A 13872-nucleotide genomic window follows, 5' to 3' on the forward strand; every position below is an offset into this window, starting at 1 on the left:
AACACATCTCATTATACTATCATACAAATTCAGGACAGAAAGATACCACTTTTATTTGTTTTTCCACATTCTCCAATCATCAGTCAGAAGAACGGTGAAAACTTGGGAGGTAACCATGGGCAAAACAAAGTTCCCAAGCAAATGTGTTTTCCCTATAGCGCTGAAGCGAAATCGGCCAGGTAGACAACCTCTCCATTTTCCAAGTTCAGGGAGAACAACAAAAATTAGGTTGCATCCTATTCACTATATAGGTTACTACTTTTGACCTGAACCCTATGTGCCCCGGTCAAAAGTAGTGCACTACATAGGGAATAGGGTGCCATTTCGGACGTAACCCGAGAGAGATAAGAGGCGGTGGCTTGTAGGTGCCCATGACTGGACCTTTCCAACACATCAAGTCGACCTTGATAACAATGAAGGAGTGGGGTAAGCAGAGGAAGGAATATGGAGAGGAGAGGAGTGGAGTGGACCAATTAAAATAGCCTTTGTGTCTTTCTGTCCAGTCGGGAAAAAGAGAAAAAAAGGGATCTTTCCAGGAATGACTTTCAGTAAATTGACTTTACCACAGAAGCAGATCTCCAAGTTAGACAGATGTACAGCATTCGCTGACACAGAGCTATGACAGACAGCTGATTTATCAAGTTGAACAGAGAAAAGGTTCAGGCTAGGTGGCGAGTTGTTCAATGAATGTTTTGTCTGCTCATTCACTCTGTTCAAAAGAGATGTGTCACACAAGTTATAACCTAAACAGGAACCAAAGTCATGAGAATGGTGAGCATGTAAGGGCCCTTGACAGGGAATGTAGGCTAAAATACGGTTATAAGCGATGCATGCACAACACTACACAAACATAGGCCTAAATGTGGGTCATCATGGCACACCCAATGTTGCTGTTGTTAACATGATATAGCCTATCAATTACTTAGTAACTTGTAGTAGGCTATGTGTAATACACCATAGGCTACATGCTTTCAGTATGTGCCCCAGGGTTGATGTTAACTAATTGTGTTTGCTACCCTTTTGCGACTGCCGAGCCACAGAATGCTAACGGGATCCTCACAAATGGCAGTCTCTGAAAAGCTCCGTTCATGTTCAGCCTCAGCAACCTTCGGTGACCCCACGTTTGTTTTTATTCCCTAATCAAGGCATGAAACAGACACCCATCCTTAGGGCTTTTCGCCCCAAAACAAATAGACTTGCATAACTGATCCCCGCAAAACCTGTTGACATACCAGGGGTGAGTGGGTAGGAGCATCTTATCTGGGAGGTTGGAGTCGAGTAGGGAGACCGGCCTGATTAAATAAAGGAAACTGATCCAGCCCATTTCAGGAATGGAAACTCTGGTGAGAGTGATATGACGGTGTTATTTTTAAACTCGCCCAAGCATCCACAGATGATGTAGTCCACTACTGAGGAGTATAGTCAGACGACAGTATGATGATACTACGCCAGTTTTCTAAGACGGCACAATCATGAATCAACAGTGCTTATAATAGACTAGAGGAGCAAAGGGAATTTCAAAGTATAGACAGTAGGCTACTAACAGCCCTCCATGCTCAGATGACAGTTTGATATGAAGCCAGTTTCTCTTAAAATAGGCCTAACCCTACATAGAGAAGGGTCAAAGGGTATTTCAAAGTAAAGACAGCATATGCTACACACAAACACAGCTCTACTGTGATAGGGACAGCAATGAATATGACTGGACAGTTGAGCAAATGAGCCGTATTTGGGGGAACAAAAGAGGGACTCACGAGGCCAGATGCTACAGCGAGATGATGCATGCAAATCAGTTTATGTTGTGGGAACAATAGCCCCCAGCTGGGCTTTCTCCGTGCGGGCCAAACCGGCTTGTCAACCACACAAGGGAAAGAGAGACCCTTCATTGTGCACAACCAGTAACGTCATATATATACTTCAAAAGTGCCATAGGCACATTTCAGGTCCACATACTTAACTCTCTCTTAATAGTTAAATAGGTAGGTAGGCTACTTGGTTTCAATGTGTGAATGATGACAATGGGCAATAAAACCAATCTCAGTTTAGGTATTTCTTACCGCTGGAAAATGTTGTCATTGTTTGGTTTCTGTGCCATGAATAGACTAACTTGAAAGTGAAAAGTCATACATTGTAGGCTAGGCCTACTATTGGTAATAGTCGACAAAAAAAAAGTGTAAAGGTGTGCAACAATTAGGCTACAATTTTATATTTTACTGATAATGACAATAACTTTCCCCTTGGTAGCCAAGCAAATTGCAGTAAAATAACACTTTAGCTACATAAAATAAAGCACATTGTATATGTGTTTCAAACTCGCCTTACCTAATGACAATCCGTCAGCATCATCTGGACTTTCCCGATATTCGCTCGAAATCCAATTTGAATGCTCCAGCTGAGAAAAACGCACACCGAAGATTGAAAGGAAAGCAATTCTATCCGTGCTGACCTAAACACCGAATTGTCGAGTTATTTTTACATTCACCTGCTAAGATATGTTTATGACGTTGTTATACGCTGTCCAACTATTTTCGCTCTAATGTACTGGTAAACGGACTCAGTGTAGGACAATACTAGAGTGAGTAATCTTTACAATCGGGTCTCTGCTCCAGTCTGCTCGTGCTCACATGAAGTTACGTCATGAGACGCGTCGAAACGTACCATGGGCCTTGTAGTTGTAGCCTAGTCTACTGGAAATAACACACACACACACACACAGTCTGTACAACTAACCTTGTGGAGACACAATTCAGTCCCATTCAAAATCCTATTTTCCCTAACCCCTAACGCTAACCTGTACCTTTTCCCCTTTTTTTTATTTATTTTTTATTTTACCGTTATTTTACCAGGTAAGTTGACTGAGAACACATTCTCATGTACAGCAACGACCTGGGGAATAGTTACAGTGGAGAGGAGGGGGATGAATGAGCCAATTGTAAGCTGGGGATGATTAGGTGACCGTGATGGTATGAGGGACAGCTTGGGAATTTAGCCAGGACACCGGGGTTAACACCCCTACTCTTACGATAAGTGCCATGGGATCTTTAATGACCGCGGAGAGTCAGGACACCCGTTTAACGTCCCATCCGAAAGACAGCACCCTACACAGGGCAGTGTCCCCAATCACTGCCCTGGGGCATTGGGATATGTTTTTAGACCAGAGGAAAGAGTGCCTCCTACTGGCCCTCCAACACCACCCTAACAACCACAACCCGAAAACCTAACTCTATCCCTGACACTAACCATAGCTCCTAACCCTAAACCTAATTCTAACGGTAATACTAAATCTAACCTTAACTCTAAACCTCCTGGAGATAACATTTAACCTTGTGGGGACCAACAAAATGTCCCCAGTTGGTCAAATGTTTGTCTGTCAATGTGTGTGTGTGTGAGAGAGAGGGTGAGAAACACTAAAATAATCACACTTCTACCAGACAGGACTCCTCCATACAGTGACTTTTGAATAACCTCTTAGTTCACAATTTATTGGTTTGCCTCTGCATTTGATTGGGAAAAAATGGTCTTCTTCACTCTTGCTTGCTTTTCTTTGCACAGACATAATTCATGTATTCCTGCTTCAATATTTTGTCCCACACTTTCAAAGAGCTCTTCACACCATACTGCCGAAACCCCGAGGGCCATTTTTTTCCTCCAGCAATGAAACACACATCAACATAGCAACAGCGCTGCATTTGGTTCTTGAGAGTTCAGTAGGAGCATAGGGTGCAGCGAATGCTGTGCTAATACTAGCAAATATTACAAACCACTAAACGTTTGTAAGGCTGACCTGTAAGCCGTTGTCATGCAGTCATGGAGACTGTAACCATGAACACTAATATGTTTACGTAGTGTTTTAAATACCACAAACTTGGAAGACGCAGAAGATCTTCTTCTCTGGATTCTTATGTGTGTGTATGGGGGGGAGGGTGCATTTGTGTGTGTGTGTGTGTGTGTGTGTGTGTGTGTATGGGGGGAGGGGGGGGGGGCATTTGGCAAGTCAGGACATTTGGCCGATACTCACAAGGAAAAAGGCTATTTTAGGCTTAGGGGTTAAGTTTAGGGTTAGAATTAGAATTAGGGTAAACATTTGGTTTAGTGTTAGGGGTTAGGTTTAGGGTAAGGAGTTAGGGCTAGGGTAAAGAGTAAAGAAAAGTAGAATTTTGAATGGAAATCAATTGTTGGTCGGTCCCCAAAAAGTCTTCACAAGTATAGTAATACCATGCTGTGCGTGTGTGATTGTGTGTGTGTGTGTGTGAGTGCGTGTGCGTGTGTGTGTGTGTGCGTGCATTTGAGAGAGAGAGAAAGGAAGAGAGAGAAACCAGGATAAATACGTTCTCCTTGTGCTTGAGCACATAGGTAATAGCAGTACATGTATATAATAACAGCATATGTAAAATGAGGTGAAATAAGTGAATTCACCACTGCAGTCCATTCTAAAATAAAACAGTTGAGTGAATAGGGGTGGGAGATGACAATACAGAAGCGCGAGCGTCGGTTTCTGCATTGTCATTGCCAATGAATCAATGCCTGCCCTCTCAATAACCTCTTCATCAGGGTGTGTGTGTGTTGGTTGGAGCTTTAATATGTAGGTGATGATAGCTGAATCCTGGTTGGCTGTGGTGTGTGAATAAGTCTCTGTGTCGTACTTGAACTGAATGACACTTAGGTTTCATCATCTGTTCCCGGATGTCCAATACCTTTTGTTTTTCCTCTAGCACTCACTTCATTGTTGGGTAGGGAGGTTACAATAATGTTCCCAATACTCAATTTTACCAGACAAGAACAAGGCAGTCTGTAGGCATTTGCCTTAAGAAATGTGTCAAACAGTGTAGTAAATACAATACACTGTATTCCTATTACCTAGCAATAACAGTAAAAAACATCACAACCTATAACAGTAATATCATCACTACATGTACAATGATAGTGTTTACAGAATTTCTCAGAAAATTCATTCCATTTTATTTGACAAAGAACCAAAGGGCTATATAGGCCATATAAGGTAAAATGTTGGGAATATCTCAATAATATCACTTTTCATCCAGATGTTTTCTCACAAGCTCTCTTATTCTCTTTTATCTTATTCTCTTCTACATCCCTCCTCTTTCTCCTTATCTTTCCATCTCTATCTCTACCAGCCAGGTGCTAGTGTAATCGGATACATTCTCCGAGCGTGGTAACGATGACATGGCTGGTTCAAGGTCACTGTGGGACCAGAGGCCATGCACAATGTGATGTGAGGAGAAAAAGGGTGGGTGCGGATACTGTAGCAGTTGTAGTGGTGGTGTGTCAAATAAGATCCTTACAAGAGCAAATAGTGGAGAGTGCAGATTAGAGATTTGGCTGTTTGTCTATCTGTCTTGTGTCCATATATCTGTGCAATGCCTGATTGGTGTGCTTTTCATTAGAGACCAACCCTTAACCCCAAAAGTTTTGTCACATGGCGTGGTCGCATTTCCTGGACTGAACAGGATCTATTGAAATGCAAAGAAATACACATACAGTAAGTATATGATTCATGGGCTCCATGGGTGAACCCAGATGGCAGACCCACACTGAGTAAGTTGTGCCATCTAGTGTTCATTTTGTAAATACATGGACATACGTTGGGTATATACACTGAGGGTACAAAATATTAGGAACACTTGCTCTTTCCATTACATAAACTGACATGGTGAATCCAGGTGAAAGCTATGATCCCTTATTGATGTCATTTTTAAAATCCATTTCAATCAGTGTAGATGAAGGTGAGGAGGCAGGTTAAAGAAGGGGTTTTAAGCCTTGAGACAATTGAGACATGGATTGTGTATGTGTGCCATTCAGAGGGTGAACGGGAAAAACTAAAGATTTAAGTGCCTTTGAACAGGGTATGGTAGTAGGTGCCAGGTGCACCGGTTTGAGTGTGTCAGGTTTTTCAAGCTCATCAGTTTCCCGTGTTTATCAAGAATGGTCCACCACCCAAAGGACATCTAGACAACTTGACACAACTGTGGGAAGCATTGGGGTCCATATGGGCCAGCATCCTTGTTGAACGAGGTTGGAACTCAACATTAGGAAGGTGTTCCGAATGTTTTGTACAATCAATGTATAGAGTACATGATGACATTTGAAACAGATTGTGCATATAAATTACTCAGATAAAGATGCATCATACCAAGAAACAAAAGACAGTCCTTGTATTTCTATATTAGAATATTTTTGCTATGGTACTGTACTTTGAGGTTCTGTCATTGAGGAAACTTTTAAAAAGTCCATTGAACATTTTAATTTAGGCAGTGGTGGAAAAAGTACCCAATTGTCATACTTTTTACTAAACGTAAAGATACCTTAAAACTTCCTATGGCTGCAATCCCGTTAACGGGATGATATGACAACAGCCAGTGAAAGTGCAGGGCGCCAAATTCAAACAACAGAAATCTCATTATTAAAATTCCTCAAACATACATGTATCTTATACCATTTTAAAGGTAATCTTGTTGTTAATCCCACCAAAGTGTCTGATTTCAAATAGGCTTTACAGCGAAAGCACCACAAACGATTATGTTAGGTCACCGCAAAATCACAGAAAAACACAGCCATTTTTCCAGCCAAAGACAGGAGTCACAAAAAGCAGAAATAGATATAAAATGAATCACTAACCTTTGATGATCTTCATCAGATGACACTCATAGGACTTCATGTTACACAATACATATATGTTTTGTTCAATAAAGTTCATATTTATATCCAAAAACCTCAGTTTACATTGGCGCCATGTTCAGAAATGCCTCCAAAATATCCAGAGAAATTGCAGAGAGCCACGTCAAATAACATAAATACTCATCATAAACTTTGATGAAAGATACATGTTTTACATAGAATTAAAGATACACTTGTTCTTAATGCAACCGCTGTCAGATTTCAAAAAGCTTTACGGCAAAAGCACAATATTCAATAATCTGAGAACAGCGTTCAGCCACAAAAGGAAGCCATACAGTTACCCGCCAAATTGTGCAGTCAACAAAACTCATAAAAACCATTATAAATCTTCACTTACCTTTGCTGATCTTCGTCGGAATGCACTCCCAGGACTCCCACTTCCACAAGAAATTTTTGTTTTGTTCGGTAATGTCCATAATTTATGTCCAAATAGCTATTTTTGTTAGCGTGTTTGGTAAACAAATCCAAAGTCAGGAAGCGCATTCACTAAAAGCAGACGAAATGTCAAAAAGTTCCGTAACAATCAGTAGAAACATGTCAAACGATGTATTGAATCAATCTGTAGAATGTTTTTAACATAAATCTTCAATAATGTTCCAACCGGAGAATTACATTGACTTCAGATGTGCGATGGAACAGAGCTCCCTCTCATGTGAACGCGCATGGTCAGAGCATGGTCAGGTCATGGTAGACCTGACTAATTCCTGTCTCCTTCGGCCCCACTTCACAGTAGAGGCATCAGACAAGGTTCTACAGACTGTTGACATCTAGTGGAAGCCGTAGGAAGTGCACACTCATCCATATCCCACTATTCAATAGGGGCTGGGTTGAAAATCCACCAACCTCAGATTTCCCACTTCCTGTTTGGATTTTTTTCTCAGGTTTTTGCCTGCCATATGAGTTCTGTTATACTCACAGACATCATTCAAACAGTTTTAGAAACTTCAGAGTGTTTTCTATCCAATACTAATAATACTATGCATATATTAGCAACTGGGACTGAGGAGCAGGCAGTTTACTATGGGCACCTCTGGGCACCTTTCATCCAAGCTACTCAATACTGCCCCTGCAGCCATAAGAAGTTAATAGAAAACTACTCAAGTAAAGGTGAAAGTCACCCAGTAAAAATATGACTTGTGTAAAAGCCCAAAATTATTTGGTTTTAAATATACAGTATACTGAACAAAAATATAAACACAACATGTAAAGTGTTGGTCCCATGTTTCATGAGCTGAAATAAAAGATCCCAGAAAAATCCATACGTACAATAGCTTATTTCTCTCAAATTCTGTGCACAAATTTGTTTACATCCCTGTTAGTGAGCATTTCTGCTTTGCCAAGATAATCCATCCACCTGACAGACAGCATATCAAGAAGCTGATTAAACAGCTTCCTTGCTGAGGAATATTTCTGTCTGTAATAAATCCCTTTTGTGGGGAAAAACTCATTCTGATTGGCTGGGCCTCACCCACCCCAGTGGGTGGGCCTGGCTGCCAATTTGGTGGGCCTATGCCCTCTCAGGCCCACCCATGGCTGCGCCCCTGCCCAGTCATGTGAAATCCATAGATTAGGGCCTAATTTATTTATTTAAATTGACAGATTTTCTTATATGAACTGTAACTCAGTAAAATCATTGAACTTGTTACATGTTGCGTTTATATTTTTGTTCAGTATACTTAAGTATCAAAAGTAAAAGTATAAATCATTTCAAATTCTTTATATTAAGCATACCAGGTGGACCCATTTTTGTTATTTTTATTTACAGATAGCCAGGGGCACACTCCAACACTCATACATTATTTACAAACAAAGCATGTGTGTTTAGTGAGTCTGCCAGATCAGAGGCAGTATAGATGACCAGGATGTTCTCTTGATAAATGCGTGAATTGGATAATTTTCCTGTCCTGCTAAGCATTCAAAATGTTACAAGTACTTTTGGGTGTCAGGGAAAATGTATGGAGTAAAAATAACATTATTTTCTTTCGGAATGTAGAAGTTGTCAAAAATATAAATTGTAAAGTAAAGTATAGGTACCCACAAAAAATACTTAAGTAGTACTTTAAAGTATTTTTACTTAAGTACTTTACACCACTGAATTTAGTACAGTATAATTTTACATTATCTCAACAACATATGACATCGCTGGAGTTCCGAAGAAGTCATAAAGCAATGTTTCCTAGGAAACATAATTCAAATTCACATTTTCAGAATACAAGAAACTCATATCAAAATTTGATCATGAAGTGGAAAGGTACAAGCACAGGTTGGTGGTTTTTATCATTTTAAAGAATGTAGTAGCTCCATAGATATTTTGGATTCTACCCACATTTAAAACAAAAGAAACAAAACCACCAACGGAAAGCCTGACCATGTCAAAGATTTTGACAATATCAGCTATGTGAGACAGACTAAAGAAGAAGCCAAATCAGATTACAAGTCTTTTGGCGATGGACCAACGCACAACCTCCTTGGACTGGCGAACCTGAGGGTGTCAATGTCCACCTTGTCCATGGATAGTTTCAGAGATGACCTGATCATTGATCCTGTTGACTCTTGGAATTCTCAACCCTACTACCCCCAGAAACCATGGATGTACTTCGATGAGATACAGGTATGACGCTCACCAGGTGTTTCCAAATAAAAATGTACAATAGATTACCTGGTTTCTCAATTTTGGTGAAACTCACAATAAACCAAAGGATGCATTTCTAACTCTGTTACACAGGCATACTCAGCAGAGACGTCCTGGCCTTACTTCCCGTGGCAGATCATGCCTCCTTCACCCGGAGCAGAGGAGAGCCTCCAGCGTGTGAAGCGACATGGAGAAGGCCCGTTCACCCAGAAACTAAGCAAGATGGAAGATAGGTAGTCGTCGTTCGTAATAACCACATGCATACAGATTTGAGCAAATTCCAACATCACCGTTGTCGCAGAACCCCACCTGTTTTGAGCCCCACAGTTTTAGCAAAAAATAAATAAATATTTATATATTTTTTTCCAGGCTTGCCTGTTTTGCATGTTATTTTGGCATTAAAACGTGTCACATATCAGTTTGCAAGCAATGGAAAAAAATATATATACATCATTCAGTTAATAAATCTGCATTCACACATGGTCTCTTTTTTGTTTTCTTTAGCTCCAAAATGCAGGTGTTTCAGCCTAGCTCAGTGATTTCTGTGGTGGTGGTGGGGCGTGCCAGCAGAAAATAGGAGTATTGCACCATGATTGGCTCAGTGTTCTGTCACTCATGGGGACAGTACGTCATCGCCGAGTTTGAGTGCTTAGTAAGGGTAAACATCCAAAATTTCAGCCCTTTGGGTCCTGCCATAGAGTTATATTACAAATGCCCTTCCAAGAAGGCTTAAGGTCATTGGCCACAGATAAAATTACGTCAAATCACGTTATATGTATATGTATATGTACAGTCATCCTCATGAATCAAGTCGACAATCTACTGGCAAATCCTTTTTAATCGTTGTCATATGAAGAGAAATTATGGATCAAACGTATCGGTGCTCATCGGCCATTGGGCATAAAGATTACACAACAAGTTGGAAATCGCAAATTCAACAATGAGTCGTTTGGAAGGAATCAGGCTCCTCCTGCACCAGCTGTGGTCGGAGAGGACACACGGCCGACCGGTGCTGGGGGAGCCCGTCTGGGAGTCGAGAGGGCAGGCGGAACACTTCTCGGTTACCCCAGGTGAGTCAGCACCAAACTCACCCAGAACCCCCTGTTGGTCACATGTTTGTTTGTTGATTTTTCTCCCTCTTCCCAGCATAAGGCGCTAGTCAATTCAGGCGCAGCTGGGAACTTTATGGATCGCGGACTCGCCATCAAGCTGGGTATTCCGCTAGTGCCGATAGATCCCCCCTTTCCCGTGTACTCCCTAGATAGCCGGCCATTAGGGTCAGGGTTGGTCAGGGAGGCCACGGTTCCACTGGGCATGGTAACGCAGGGGAATCATAAGGAGCGGATTAGTCTCTTCCTTATCGATTCACCTGCGTTTCCAGTGGTGCTGGGGGTTCCCTGGCTGGCTAGTCACAATCCTAGGATTTCGTGGAGACAGGGGGTTCTCCAGGGGTGGTCAGAGGAGTGTTCAGGGAGGTGTATGGGAGTTTCCATCGGTGCCACGTCGGTGGAGAGTCCAGACCAGGTTTCCACTGTGCGCATTCCCCCTGAATATGCCAATTTGGCTATCGCTTTCTGTAAGAAGAGGGCAACTAAATTACCACCTCATCGACAGGAGGATTGTGAGATAAATCACTAGGGTATCGCTGCGCTTCCCAAGAGTCACGTGTACCCATTGTCGCAGGAGGAGAAGTTGGCTATGGAGACATAGGTCACGGAATCTCCGGGACAGGGGTACATTCGGACCTCGATTTCACCCGTCTCCTCGAGTTTCTTTTTTTGTGAAGAAAAAGGAGGGAGGTCTGCGTCCGTGCATTGATTATAGAGGTCTAAATGCCATCACGGTGGGGTGTAGTTACCCGCTACCTCTCATCGCTACGGCGGGTGGTGGAATCATTCCACGAAGAACGATTTTTCACAAAACTGGACCTCAGGAGCGCGTATAATCTGGTGTGTATTCGGGATGGAGACGAGTGGAAAACCGCATTTAGTACCACGTCGGGTCATTATGAGTACCTCGTCATGCCGTATGGGTTAAAGAATGCTCCAGCCGTCTTTCAATCCTTTGTAGATGAGATTCTCAGGGAACTGCACGGGCAGGGCGTGGTTGTCTATATCAATGATATTCTGATCTATTCCGCCACCCACGCCGCGCATGTGTCTCTGGTGCGCAAGGTGCTTGGTAGACTGCTGGAGCATGACCTATACGTCAAGGCTGAGAAGTGTGTGTTCTCCAAATGAGCCGTCTCCTTCCTGGGTTATCGCATTTCCACCTCGGGGGTGGTGATGGAGTGTGACCGCGTTAAGGCCGTGTGTAATTGGCCGACTCCAACCACGGTGAAGGAAGTGCAGCGGTTCTTAGGGTTTGCCAATTACTACCGGAGGTTTATCCGGGGTTTTGGCCAGGTAGTGGCCCCTATTACCTCACTGCTGAAGGGGGGGCCGGTGTGTTTGCGGTGGTCGGCAGAGGCTGACAGAGCCTTCAATCGGTTGAAGGCGCTGTTCACAGATGCACCCGTGTTGGCGCACCCGGACCCCTCTTTAGCATTCATAGTGGAGGTGGACGCGTCCGAGGCTGGGGTGGGTGCTGTGCTATCACAGTGCTCGGGTACGCCACCGAAACTCCGTCCCTGCGCCTTCTTTTCGATGAAGCTCAGTCCGGCGGAGCGTAACTATGATGTGGGGGACCGGGAGTTGTTAGCGGTGGTAAAGGCCCTGAGGGTGTGGAGACACTGGCTTGAGGGGGCTAGGCACCATTTTCTCATCTGGACCGACCACCAGAATCTGGAGTATATCCGGCCAGCTAGGAGACTGAATCAGCGTCAGGCAAGGTGGGCCATGTTCTTCACCCGATTCAGGTTCATCCTGTCTTATAGACCAGGCTCCCTGAACACGAAGGCCGACCCGCTGTCCCGTCTCTATGACACGGAGGATCGGCCAACCGATCCTACTCCCATCCTTCCAGCCTCTAGGCTGGTGGCACCAGTGGTATGGGAGGTGGACTCGGACATCCTCAGTGTCCGACTAGTCGCAAGTATGTGCCGCTTGGTGTTCGTGATCAACTGATTCGGTGGGCTCACACACTACTCTCTTCGGGTCATCCGGATGTGGCGAGGACAGTGCGGGGTCTCCGGGAGAAGTACTGGTGGCCCACCTTGGCTAAGGACGTTAGGTTCTATGTCTCTTCCTGTTCGGTGTGTGCCCAGAGTAAGGCTCCTAGGCACCTTCCTAGAGGGAAGTTACAGCCCCTCCCCGTTCCACAACGGCCATGGTCTCACTTGTCAGTGGATTTCCTGACCGATCTCCCCCCGTCTCAGGGGAACACTACGGTCCTGGTTGTTGTGGATCGGTTTTCTAAGTCCTGCCGTCTCCTCCCGTTGCACGGTCTCCCTACAGCCCTACAGACTGCGGAGGCGCTATTTACCCACATCTTCCAGCACTACGGGGTGCCGGAGGACATCATCTCTGATTGAGGTCCCCAGTTCACGTCCCGGGTATGGAGGGCGTTTATGGAGCGTCTGGGGGGTCTCGGTCAGCCTGACCTCCGGTTATCACCCCGAGAGTAATGGGCAGGTGGAGAGAGTGAACCAGGAGGTGGGTAGGTTTCTGCGGTCGTATTGCCAGGACCGGCTAGGGGAGTGGTCTAGGTACGTCCCATGGGCGGAGTTGGCCCAGAACTCACTCCATCACTCCTCTACGAACCTATCACCATTTCAGTGTGTGTTGGGCTACCAGCCGGTCCTGGCACCTTGGCATCCGAGTCAGACCGAGGCTCCTGCGGTGGAGGAGTGGGTGCAGCGCTCCAAGGAGACCTGGAGAGCCGTCCAGGAATCCCTTAAGCAAGCCGGTGGACGGCAGAAGAGGAGTGCTGACCGCCACCGCAGTGAGGCCCCCGTGTTTGTACCGGGGGACAGGGTCTGGCTCTCGACCCGAAACCTACCCCTCCACTTGCCCTGCCGGAAGCTGGGGCCGCAGTGTGTGGGGCTCTTCAAAGTCCTGAGGAGGATAAACGAGGTGTGTTATAGATTACAACTTCCTTCATATTATCGTATTAACCCCTCGTTTCATGTGTCTCTCCTCAGGCCGGTGGTAGCTGGTCCCCTGCAGGAAGGTGAGTTGCCGGAGGTCCCTCCGCCCCCTCTGGACATCGAGGGGTCCCCGGCGTACACGATACGTGCCATTCTGTACTCGAGACGCCGGGTGAGGGGCCTGCAGTACCTCGTGGACTGGGAGGGGTACGGCCCGGAAGAGAGGTGCTGGGTACACCCTTCCTGTTCGGGTGGCGCTCGGCGGTCGTCGTCACTGGCCTACTAGCTGCCACTGATCCTTTTTTCCCCTTTTCTGTTTATTGGTTTCACCTGTTTTGTGTTTGGTTGATTAGTCGGGCTATATTAACCAGTAGGCCCGCCTGCTATTTGTGCGGGATTGTTTGTGTGACTAGGGTGCACGTTTGAGGTTTACGTGTTTCTCATTTCGTGGGTTTTGCTGGACTGTTTCAGTCTCCGGTTTTGGGGCATTTGTTTTGTGTGCGCCCTGTGTTTTGTG

The 13872-nt window shown here is 44.6% G+C and overlaps 1 protein-coding gene across 2 annotated transcripts in view; it reads right to left on the reverse strand.

Annotated features, from left to right (window-relative positions):
- The window catches only part of LOC139568748 (E3 ubiquitin-protein ligase pellino homolog 1-like), a 44750-nt gene extending 42139 nt beyond the window's left edge, over positions 1 to 2611 (reverse strand). For both annotated transcript variants that reach the window (XM_071390800.1, XM_071390799.1), the window contains exon 1: positions 2323 to 2611. The gene's annotated coding sequence lies outside the window, so the exon portion shown is untranslated. The remainder of the gene's footprint in view (positions 1 to 2322) is intronic.
- Between the last annotated feature and the right edge of the window lie 11261 nt (positions 2612 to 13872).

The sequence above is a fragment of the Salvelinus alpinus genome, chromosome 2, assembly GCF_045679555.1.
Source record: "Salvelinus alpinus chromosome 2, SLU_Salpinus.1, whole genome shotgun sequence".
Lineage (NCBI taxonomy): Eukaryota > Metazoa > Chordata > Actinopteri > Salmoniformes > Salmonidae > Salvelinus > Salvelinus alpinus.